The 11,094-nt window shown below is 36.0% G+C and overlaps 1 non-coding gene across 1 annotated transcript; it reads right to left on the bottom strand.

Annotated features, from left to right (window-relative positions):
- Positions 1-5,694: 5,694 nt before the first annotated feature.
- On the bottom strand, positions 5,695-5,798 carry LOC112100503. The gene has a single exon (XR_002906871.1). It is a non-coding gene; the product is annotated as a small nucleolar RNA R71 (small nucleolar RNA).
- Positions 5,799-11,094: the final 5,296 nt, after the last annotated feature.

Genomic DNA, 11,094 nt, shown 5'->3' with positions numbered 1-11,094 from the left:
CTAGTTTTTGTGGATGTTTTGACTTCTCGTCGACAAATAATAATAATCTTGTCTAGATATCGCCCTAGTTTCACCGGCTCCCTAGTACAAGGTTATTATTATTTGGCACGATAAGCCCTTAGCACCATATTGATTAGAGTGTGGTTCATGAGGTGTGGATTCCCCCGTCATGATTTAATTGGTATTAATAAGGAATATTTAGCCCATAGTGCATGTTGATATGGATCCAGATATCCAAGTACGTCATTTCACTAAATTTCTCTTCAATTTATTTTCACTATTTCAATTCCAATTTTAGGATAATCTAAGTCACTTTCACCACAAATCCAACCACCCATTTACAAAATTAATTTTACATACAATTAAAATTCACCTCCTCGTGGGATTGACACTCGTCACCATTAGTCTATTCTACAATAGATTCGTGCGCTTACGAGTTCAATAAAATTTGCACAACACAAACAATGACCATGTGATTGAAAAATAAAATATTATAGCAAGCTTGTAAAATAACGTAAACAATAGTATATATTCAAGTTAAAAGAAATGGAAATTGTGTGCATTCTCAAAATATTCTTTTTCCTATTATTTTCTCTCCTTAAATGAGGATAGTCCCTAAGGGATCTCGTCTCTGTGGGAATTTCTACTATCCCTAAAAACATTTGCAATGGGCAGATGACTGCATGTTTTGTTGATTCTATATCTAGCATATGACCATGGTGGGCCGCTGATAAAATTGCCAACAGAGATTGCTAAACATGGAATCAAGGTCACATCTGTTAACACAAAGCTTATGCATAGAGGCCAAATTCATGGCTTCAATGCGAAAAAAATTGAAGAATCTAGCATGATTAATTTCAAGTCCTAATGGATTCAGATCGCATGATTGTTGAGTGTTAGAAAATGCATATTTATAAAGGAGAAAACCGTCATTTTACATTTTAAGTCTTACTAACAACCCTTACTTTTATATATTTAACCTTCTTGTGATTTAATTACATGTGTTTTATTTTAATTAAATATTTTATGTATTTTAGGGGCATTATAGTCATTTCACAATAAAGGAGAGATCAGACGGCAAAACGGACATCACTTTTGAACTCAGGACGGTCGAAAACCTTAGGAGGAACATAAAAGGAAAAATGACACTATTCACATGTACGGTAGAATGTTGTTTAGAATAGGTTGGGGGGGGAGAATGTTGTTTAAAAAAAAAAATTATGTGATTTGTTTTAACATTAGATGACATGATTAATTTCAAATTTTAGTATTTGTATTATCTTTGGTCTTAAGTGATGTTACATTATGTTTGCTACTCTACATGTTGATGTCGGAGACAAATATGCGTTGCTTGAAGGAATGAACATGTCATAATAAGTACCAAGTGAGTTTTTGAGCCTATCATTTTTCTTGGAGAGTAACCCTTTTGCCCATTCTTTATACAGCTTAACAGTTTATTATTGTATACACGATCTCTAGATTTCTTTTGAGTTAACCCTTAATAAAAAAAAAAAGAAAAAAAAGTGTGTTGCTACATTTGGAGGCCCATCTAACTAGTAGATATGGATGATTATTTAGAGCCCTAAAAGACGATGGAAATGCCATCTTTGATCCGTTTGAGCCTTTCTAGCCATCCCTTTTGTGATATATCCATAGTTAACCCTTTTGAGCCTTTAAAAAAAATAATAAATAAAAAAATGAAAACCTTTTCTTTGTCAACTTATCATCTTGACCCACTCCGATTTGGAGTATTACCCGATGTCTTATAAGGTCCATCACCTATTTATGTTTGAGAAAAATGTAAATAATTATTTTGTTCAGTGAAGTTGTGCCAAATAAAAGCAAAAAAAAAAAAAGAGAAAAAAAAAACAAAACAAAAGTTGTTGTTTCAAAAGAATAAAAAATAACAATAATAGGTGAAATCCACCTTGCAACTTCAAAAAAAAAAAAAAAAAATTCTCTGCATTTTTCTCAAACATACACTTTGTTTTCCTTATTTCCCTTCTTTGTTAACCATGTCCCTAGCCTACGTTACGTCCTAATAAAAGTCCTTCTTGATTTTAGGGAATTATAGTCCGAAGTAGAAGCTAGTTATATGGGCTTAGGGATGGCAATTATACCCGCAAACCCGCAAACCCGCCCAAACTCACCCGCCAAAACCCGCCCGTTGCGGGTAATTTTATCCGTTGCGGGCGGGTTTAGTATTATAAATTAAAACCCGCATATGGATGCGGGTGGGTTTGGTATTAACCTTATACCCGGTGGATACCCGCATGGATATCCACCAAACCCGCAATAATTTTTTTCAAATATTTTTAATTTAATTTAAATATAAAAATATATAAAGAAAATAATGTAATTAATCAAATTACCAAATAGCAAAAGGCTCAAAGTTGTGTATGTGTGTATATGGCTCATCTCTTATTCTAAAGTCATAACCTAAAGAAAACTAAAGGCATTTCCCTTCGAATTAGTATTTGAAAATATTAATCTTAATTATTATTTTAGGCATTGTGTTAGATGGGTGCTTATGGTGGTGAATAAAATAAATATATTCTCTTTGATCTTGTTTTAAATGATAATATGAAATGTAATTATTATTTTTAGATATTAGTTTGTGTTTTTTAAATAGATTTGTATAATTTATACTTAAATTTGAGAATTTGTGTTGAATTGATGTGGAAATTTTAATTTTTCATTTACACTGTTTAAATATAAAATTGAATATGTTATATGGAACTTGAGGTTATTATTATAAATTTATATATTAAATATTTGTGATTTTAAATACGGAAACCCGCAAAAAATCCGCCGGATACCATTTCGGGTTTGGTAATTGTTAAAACCCGCTGCGGGTGGGTTTTTTAAAAAAAATTAAAACCCGCTGCGGGTTGCGGGTGGGTTTGGTAATTTAAATTTTGTGCGGGTTTGGGTTTGGTAATGACAAACCCGCTGCGGGCGGTGCCCATTGCCATCCCTATATGGGCTAAAAAGATGTAGTGGTGCATATAAAAAAAATAAATAAATAAATTGGGTTGACTAACAGTTTTTGTTTGACTTGAGATCGTATTATTTTTAAGCTGAGGGCATATTTATTTCATCTTGGTGAGAGCATGTGATATCACTTCTTCATTATTTTCTCTCAATTACCATTCATTGGAGTGACTATTTTTATTGGGTTTAATTTATTTGTAAGAGTGTCACTACTTCCAGTGAGATTTTGGGGTTTGACATGTCATTCTTGAAAGTAGCTATAACAAAGCCTACTGGGCTGATTCATGTGGATGGTTGATGTGGGTGTGATGTTGCTTTAGACTGGAGATAATGCTTATACTTTTATTTGATTGCTATCATTAATCTGATGGAATAAATACGAGTGTTTCTATTAAAACAAAAAAATAAAATTATTTTGAATTTGAATTTTGTTTTCGCTTTATTTGCTAGAGACTAGCAATAAGCTGGTTGGGGGGTGTGTTGAGTGTTAGAAAATGCATATTTATAAAGGAGAAAACCGTCATTTTACATTTTAAGTCTTACTAACAACCCTTACTTTTATATATTTAACCTTCTTGTGATTTAATTACATGTGTTTTATTTTAATTAAGTATTTTATGTATTTTAGGGGCATTATAGTCATTTCACAATGAAGGAGAGATCAGACGGCAAAACGGACATCACTTTTGAACTCAGGACGGTCGAAAACCTTAGGAGGAGCATAAAAGGAAAAATGGCACTATTCACATGTACGGTACTATTCACGTGTACGGTACTGTATACGTTACTGTTCACGACACTGTTCACATAGACGGATGATGACGTGGCATTGACCGATGATGTGGCATTGACTGATGAGGTGTCACGATCCTGTTGGACTAAAATTCTTATGTACTGTTGATGGTGACGTGGCAGCATATCAGTGGACGAAAAATCTCGCGTACGGTGCATGCATCACACAGGATTATTTTCAACCAAACCGCGTTACTGTTCATCCGGGTCAAACCGCGTTACTGTTCAAAGTCGGGTCAAACCGTGGACTGTTGACTGATGACGTGGCGCAATCCTGAGCGTCCAAACTGTTTTTAATCCGATGGCCATGATTTACTCCATGTATCTATAAAAAAGGGGCCTCCCCCCCTAATTTGATATCTCTGAATCCATTTTTGGGATCCATTTTCTGTAATTCCCTCTCCATCTTGTATTTTCTTCGTATTTTAATAAATTCCCATTTTGCCCCTAGTTCAATTATGAGTGGCTAATTTTCTTTCAAGCTGGGGTTGAAGGTGAAGTCTCAACATGTGTCATGGGCTTAATTTGGTAAATTTATTTTCTCTTCCCCTCTAGTTTTTGTGGATGTTTTGACTTCTCGTCGACAAATAATAATAATCTTGTCTAGTACCGCCTTGGTTTCACCGGCCTTCTAGTATAAAGTTATTATTATTTGGCACGATAAGCCCTTAGCACCATATTGATTAGAGTGTGGTTCATGAGGTGTGGATTCCCCCCTCATGATTTAATTGGCATTAATACGGATTATTTAGCCCATGATGCATGTTGATACGGATCCAGATACCCAAGTACGTCAATTTAATAGATTTTCTCTTCAATTTATTCTCTCCATTGCAATTCCAATTTTAGAATTTATTCTCGCCATTTTAATTTAAGTATTAGCATATTCCAAATCATTTCCACCATAAATCCAATCATTCATTCACAAAATTAATTCTACACAATTAAAATCCACCTCCTCGTGGGATCGATACTCGTCACCATTGATCTATACTATAATAGATTCGTGCGCTTGCGAGTACATTAAAATTTGCACAACAAGTTTTTGGCGCCGTTGCCGGGGAGGTAAGTAATTTTAATTCATAGAATTAAATTTTTTTTAATAATTTCTTTTATTTGTTTTCTTCTATTTTTTTTAATTAAAAAAGAAAAAAAGAAAAAAAGTGAATCTACATTTAAAGGTTAGTATTTCTTTTCTTTTTTTCTTCTTTAAAATTCTGTGATTTAATTTTCAATTTATTTTTCTTTGTAATTTTTTTTTTTTTTTTTTATTTTATTAATTTAATTTTTAGTTAATTTATTTCACGTATTTGTTTTTGTGTATTTTTTTTAGTAAGGTTATAATAGCGCAATAAGGTTAGTATTGTAATTTCTCCCTCTTCTTTATTTTTACTTGTTTTGTTCCTATCTTTATTTTTATTTTATTTGTTTTGCATGCATGGTCGTAGGTCATTATTACCTAATCTTGAAGCTATAGACCTTGAACTAGAAAGAACACTTCGCACACACAAACAAATTAAAAATAAAATGGATTTGCAACCACAGGAGAGGCCATTTAAGGATTACTTCAGTCCCTTAGCTAATTTGAGCACATCATGCATAAGATACCCAAATGTAGCTGCTAGGAGCTTTGAACTAAAACCTAGTGTGCTAAATTGTCTCCCCACATTCTATGGCTTAGAAAATGAGGACCCATATAATCATCTGAATGATTTTCATGCTATTTGTCAAACTTTTAAATACGAGAATTTTTCAGACGATGATGTTAAACTCAGATTATTCCCATTTTCTTTAAAGGATAGAGCTCGTTCATGGCTTAATACATTGCCTGCCAATAGCATTGCATCATGGGAACAAATGGTAACTAAATTTTTGAATAAATATTTCCCAGTGCATAAAACCAATGCTATTCGCAGGGAAATCTCGGAGTTTACCCAGAGAGAGGACGAGCAATTTTTTGAAACATGGGAGCGATTTAATGGGCTACTCTTGAAGTGTCCACATCATGGGTACGAGAAATGGCACCAATGCCAATACTTTTTGGAGGGATTACTACCAAATGTGCAAGAATGGCTAATGGCAACGAGTGGAGGAGAGCTAATGTCAAAAAGTGCATCAGAGATTTGGGAATTCTTCCAGCGACAAGCGGATAATTCCCAACAACGGAGTCGATCACTCAGGAATACTAGAAGAATTAAGGGAGTAAATGAGGTTCACATTGGCGAATCAAGTTCAGAAATTAAAGAAGTCAAAGCAATAATTGAAGGTCTCTCTCGACAAATAGCATCATTATCGACTGCTAAATCAACAGAGCCACATGACCATGACTCATACTCAGATCAAGCCAATGCCATAGGTGTAATGAGAAAACCATCGAATTACAACCCATACTCCAACACATATAATCCTGGATGAAGAGACCACCCCAATTTTTCATGGTCTCAAGGATTCCAACAGAATGGACCAACAGCTCCAGCTCCACCAATTCCACAAAATCCTCAAGCCTCTCAGCCACTATTTAGACCATACAATCAGAACCAGAATTACTCTCAGCCCAGACCATGGGAGGATTCATTCCAGAATCTTAAGAATCTTACTCACTCCACGATTGAGCAACAGAACCGCACCATTGATGGACTACGAAATGAGTTGAGAGCAGACTTCAACTCACAAGCTCAATCAGTTTCAAGCCTCGAGAAGATGGTGGGACAACTTGCTTCTTCAGTTTAGACCTTGGCAATGACCGTTGAGAAAGGTAAGTTTCCAAGTCAACCAGTGCCTAATCCTAAAGGAGTGCATGAAGCAAGTACCAGTTCACCACAACAGCATGGAGAAGTCAAAGCAGTAATGACCTTGCGAAAAGGAAAGGAAGTCGACAACAAAGTAGAGATGCCGGTGACAAAAGAAAATCAAATTGTACCTGTGAATGTTGAGGACTCACCACCGGAGGAAAAAGAAGAAACCAACCCACGAGAATATGTTCCTAAAGCTCCATTTCCTCAGAGGTTAGCGAAAGGAAAGAAAGGAAAATCCACAGGTGAGATTCTTGAAATCTTCAAACAGGTAAGTGTTAACATCCCTTTGCTAGATGCTATTAAACAAGTTTCATCTTATGCCAAGTTTCTTAAAGACCTTTGTACTAAAAAGAGAAATATGCATGTTCAAAAGAAGGCATTTTTAACAGAAAACATTAGTTCTATACTCCAACATAAAATTCCTTTAAAATGCAAAGACCCAGGCTCCCCCATTATCTCATGTAGTATAGGGAACCACACAATTGAGAATGCTTTGCTGGATTTAGGAGCTAGTGTAAATCTGTTGCCTTACTCTGTATTTGTGAAACTTGGACTGGGAGAATTACACCCAACTCCAGTGGTGTTACAACTTGCAGATCGGTCCACAAAAATGCCTCATGGTATTGTGGAGGACGTGCTTATCCAGGTAGACAAGTTTTATTTTCCTGTTGATTTCATTGTAATTGACACTCAACCAATACAGGATTCAAGGAAGCACATCCCCATTATTCTAGGCCGACCTTTCTTGGCAACTGCGGATGCTCACATTCAATGCAGGACTGGAAATATGCAATTGTCTTTCGGCAACATGACTATGGAGCTGAACATCTTCAACATTGCCAAACAACCTCACAGTGCAGATGATGGAATTGTTGATGTGGATTTAATTGAAGCATTAGTTGATGACACTTTTCTTTCAAACCTTAGTGATGATCCTTTACAAACATGTTTAACTCACTTTGGTTTGGATTTTGATATTGACAGATCGGTCGATGAGGTCAACGCCCTGCTTGACTCAGCACCATCTATGGATACTAATAAATGGAAGTCAAGAGTTGAACAACTAGCACCATCAGAGAAGCAACTCATTCCATCATCAGAATCACCACCGAAACTCGAGCTCAAACCATTGCCCAACACTTTGGAATATGCATTTTTGGGAAAAGAAAGTACTCTGCTGGTAATCATCTCATCATCCCTCAATGATGAACAAAAAGGTAAGTTGTTGGATGTTTTAAAAGAGCATAAAGGAGCATTAGGATGGACCATAGCAGACATCAAAGGTATAAACCCAGTAGATTGCATGCATTATATTCACCTTGATGAAAATGCTAAAACTACTAGGGAGATGCAACGTCGGTTAAATCCTAACATGAAAGAAGTTGTTAGAACTGAGGTCCTTAAGCTATTAGATGCAGGTATCATTTACCCAATTTCTGATAGTTCATGGGTCAGACCTGTACAAGTTGTCCCTAAAAAGTCAGGAGTCACAGTAGTTACCAATGCTGATAATGAATTGATACCCACTAGAGTGACTACAGGATGACGTGTATGCATTGATTATAGAAAATTGAATTCTGTCACACGTAAAGACCATTTTCCTTTACCATTTATTGATCAAATGCTTGATAGATTAGCAGGCCATGAATTTTATTGCTTTCTAGATGATTACTCAGGATATAATCAGATTCCCATAGCACCAAAAGATCAAGAGAAAACTACTTTCACTTGCCCTTTTGGCACATTTGCATATAGGAGAATGTCATTTGGATTATGTAATGCACCTGCTACATTTCAACGATGCATGTTGAGCATTTTTTCTGATATGATTGAACGATTCCTTGAAGTCTTTATGGATGACTTTTCTGTCTTTGGTGACTCGTTTGATCAATGTTTACATCATCTAACACTAGTTCTGCAGAGATGTATCGAGAAGAACTTGGTCTTAAATTGGGAGAAATGCCATTTTATGGTAAAACAAGGTATTGTTCTCGGTCACATCATTTCGAGCAAAGGTATTGAGGTTGACAAAGCCAAGGTGGATCTCATTTCTAATCTTCCTCCACCCAAAACAGTCAGAGAAGTAAGATCTTTCCTTGGGCATGCTGGTTTCTATAGACGTTTCATTAAAGATTTTAGTAAAGTTTCTAGACCCTTATTCAATTTGCTTGCTAAGGATGTACCTTTTGTCTTTGATGATTCATGTCTTGTTGCGTTTGAAAAATTAAAGCATTTGTTGACATCATCACCCATCATTCAGCCCCCGAACTGGAAATTACCATTTGAGCTCATGTGTGATGCATCTGATTATGCAGTAGGAGCAGTATTAGGACAAAGAGTTGATCGAATTCCCCATGTTATTTACTATGCTAGTATGACATTGAATGATGCACAGTTGAACTATTCAACTACTGAAAAAGAAATGCTAGCAGTAGTGTTTGCATTGGAAAAATTTCGATCATATCTCATTGGTTGTAAAATAATTATATTCACAGATCATGCTGCTCTTAAATATCTTCTCACAAAGAAAGATGCAAAAGCCAGACTAATTTGTTGGGTGTTACTTTTGCAGGAATTTGACTTGGAATTCAAAGATAAAAAAAGGACAGAAAATGTTGTGGCGGACCACCTCTCTCGTCTCCATTTTGACACAATTATAGAACAATTACCATTAAATGAGTCATTTCCAGATGAACAATTAATAAGTGTGGAAGTATTACCTTGGTATGCTGATATAGTTAATTATCTTGTTACAGGTAAACTTCCAGAGCATTGGACCAAGCAAGACAAGGCTAAATTCTTTGCAGAGATAAAGAATTTCTTTTGGGATGACCCGTATTTGTTCAAGTATTGTGCGGATCAAATTGTTAGACGATGTGTCCCAGAAAGTGAAATTCAGAATATCCTTTCATTCTGCCATGAACAAGCTTGTGGAGGCCATTTCAGTGCTAAGAAGACAGCGACTAAAGTTTTACAATGTGGTTTCTATTGGCCATCTATATTTCGAGACGCTTACATTTTCTGTTCTTCATGTGATAGGTGTCAACGAATGGGAAGCATTACACGAAGGAACATGATGCCACTAAATCCAATTTTAGTGGTTGAGATTTTTGACGTATGGGGTATCGACTTCATGGGACCCTTTCCCCCTTCTTTTGGCCATCAATACATATTGGTTGCTGTTGACTACGTATCAAAATGGGTAGAAGCAATTCCATGTAGGACCAATGATCACAAGGTGGTGATAGCATTTTTGAAAAGCAACATTGTTTCACGCTTTGGATTCCCTCGAGCAATAATCAGTGATGGTGGTGCCCACTTTTGTAACAAAGCATTCAAAGCACTTTTGACAAAGTATTCAATCACACACAAAGTGGCGACCCCGTATCATCCGCAAACCAGTGGCCAAGTTGAGATATCCAATCGAGAAATAAAGCACATATTAGAAAAAACGGTGAGGCCAGACAGGAAAGATTGGTCATTAAGACTTGATGATGCCTTATGGGCATATAGAACGGCTTTCAAGACCCCGATTGGGATGTCACCCTACAGGCTAGTGTATGGAAAAGCTTGCCACCTACCTGTGGAACTCGAGCATCGTGCATATTGGGCCATCAAGAAATTCAATTTTGACATGCAGCAAGCCAGCTCAGAAAGAAGATTACAGCTGGCAGAACTTGATGAAATTCGCAATGACGCGAACGAAAACGCCAAGATTTACAAGCAACGAATGAAAGTCTTCCATGACAAGCAAATTATGAGAAAATCTTTCACTCCAGGTCAGAAAGTGCTTTTATTCAATTCTCGCTTGCACCTATTCCCAGGTAAGTTACGCTCTCGTTGGTCTGGCCCATTTATTGTTCATACTGTTTTTCCACATGGGGCAATTGAAATTAAGGACCCAAAGAACGGTGTCACGTTTAAAGTTAATGGTCAAAGATTAAAGCCATATCTAGAATACCAATCACATGGAGAAGACACCGAAATAAATTTGAGTGACCCATCAGATTTGAATTGAATTTTTTTTCTTTTCATTGATTTAATTTTTTTTTCTTTATATTATTCTTCTGCTAATTGAAATTATTTTTGCATAAGTGTATTTGTTTAACTATTAAGTTTTCTTTTATCGTTTTTAATCATGAGTACCTTACTTAGACTGTTCCTCCTGAACATTCTTAAACCACTTCAACGTGTTAAAACTCATCTCAAAAGACAGATTCAATTTTGTAAAACACAACGCATTTGGGCTCTACAACCACCAGAGTTAGTAGCCTATGTTGAGGGTTTAGAACGCCAACTCAGAGACATTGAGAGAAGTGTTTACGACATCCAGTTGGAGCTTGAGGTAAATTCAATAAGAGGACGATTTTAATTTTCTTTGTGTGTTTTAATTTGTTTTTCTGTTTGTGTGCTTTAGTTTGTTACCCCGGTGAAGTGGCGGATAACGGTACTCCGTGACAATCAAGTCGGTTACTTCAGTTTCCCATAATAACTGATATTCTGAGGCGAAGGT

The sequence above is a fragment of the Citrus clementina genome, unplaced genomic scaffold (genome assembly GCF_000493195.1).
Source record: "Citrus clementina cultivar Clemenules unplaced genomic scaffold, Citrus_clementina_v1.0 scaffold_3, whole genome shotgun sequence".
Lineage (NCBI taxonomy): Eukaryota > Viridiplantae > Streptophyta > Magnoliopsida > Sapindales > Rutaceae > Citrus > Citrus x clementina.
The sequence above is the reverse complement of the archived record's forward strand: the minus strand, read 5'-3'. Positions and strand labels throughout refer to the sequence as shown.